This window comes from Octopus bimaculoides, chromosome 1, assembly GCF_001194135.2.
Source record: "Octopus bimaculoides isolate UCB-OBI-ISO-001 chromosome 1, ASM119413v2, whole genome shotgun sequence".
Classification (NCBI taxonomy): Eukaryota; Metazoa; Mollusca; class Cephalopoda; order Octopoda; family Octopodidae; genus Octopus; species Octopus bimaculoides.
The window spans coordinates 4,140,577-4,142,025 of NC_068981.1; the positions used below are offsets into that span (position 1 = coordinate 4,140,577).

General features: G+C 33.3%; 1 protein-coding gene across 1 annotated transcript in view; it reads left to right on the forward strand.

The window, feature by feature from the left end:
• LOC106882205 (E3 ubiquitin-protein ligase RNF123) overlaps positions 1 to 1,449 on the forward strand; it is a 105,287-nt gene that overhangs the window by 84,587 nt on the left and 19,251 nt on the right. The window lies entirely within an intron of this gene.

Sequence of the window (1,449 nt, forward strand, 5' to 3'; positions counted from 1 at the left end):
ATAGCATGAAACTCCTCTCCATCTTCAAAGTTGAAAAAAATTAACGCCGCAAAAAATGTGGAAAATAATCTTCCAAAATTCAGAGTTCAAATATCACGCCAAACAGTGTCAGAGACAATAACTCAACTGTTTGCAAAGTGAAATCAGGTGTTTTAACGAATGTACTAACGAAATTTGGGTTCAAATATACATTTAAATAACAATGGGTACGCTCGGCCGGCTACGGCCGGGTTAGTAACAAAAGGGTTAATGAGAAGTTTTAGATTACTTCAATACTTTTGTTACCAGATTCCTGTTGAAATACACTGCCTTTGTTTTAATTAATTCTGAAAGTAATGAAAGGTTTAATTAAAATGAGTTTGTCATTATTAAGCTGGTGTTTGCAACATAATTTAGCTGAAATTTTGATGGAAACTTTTTAATTTAGATCACTTTAAAATAGAAACTATGTTGCATTGAACCAGGGATAGTCTCATGGAGGACAGTTATTATTATTATTATTATTATTATTATTATTACCATTATCGTTATCCTCTTTCAGTTTTGTTTTTATTTCTTGCCGAGTGTCTTCAAAACACCTAGGGCAAAGAAACTCAGTGTATACATTAAAATAAACACACCAGATTGTTCATTTACAAAGTCATGTGATAGGAAAAAAAGGGAAGAAATAAAGAAAAAGGGAAGAAGAAAAGTTTTTAAAGAATAGGGAAAAAAATGAAAGAAATGAAGAAAACAAAAAATAAAGGTGAGGAAAAGGGAAAGAAAATTCACAGCAACAATGCCCTTCTCAGTATATGGGACATATTATCATTATTATCATTATTATAATATATTAAGGTGGTGAGCTGGCAGAATTGGTACTGCACTGGATGGACTGCTTAGTGGTATTTCGTGTGTCGCTACCTTCTGAGTTCCAATTCTGCCAAGGTTGACTTTGCCTTTCAGCCTTTCAGGATCAATTAAGTACCAGTGAAACACTGGGGTCAATGTAATTGACTTAATCCCCTCCACTAAGCTGCCCTTGTGGCAAAAATTTGAAATTGTTATTATTATTATTATTATTATTATTCAGTAGTCTTATTTTCATCATGTGCTTTCACTGTACTATTGAACACAGCTCTGTGTGCCTTGGGTATGTGCTGTGGTTTGCTGTGATGCTCTTATGGTTACTGTATTGAAAGTGTTTTGTGTAGAATGTGTGCAGTGCCCAGTAGTGCAATTTTCTGTATGTTATATATATTTGTAAGTCCTGGTGTTTTTGTTATGTATTTGTCTGAATATTTTTTTATTATACCTAAGGCACCTACTATGATAGGAATTGTTTCTGTTTTTAGATTCCACATTCGAGTTACCTCTATTTCCAGGTCTTTGTATTTTGGAAGTTTCTCCATTTCTTTCAGAGAAACGTCATTGGTTGGTATTGATACATCATCATCATCATCATCATCA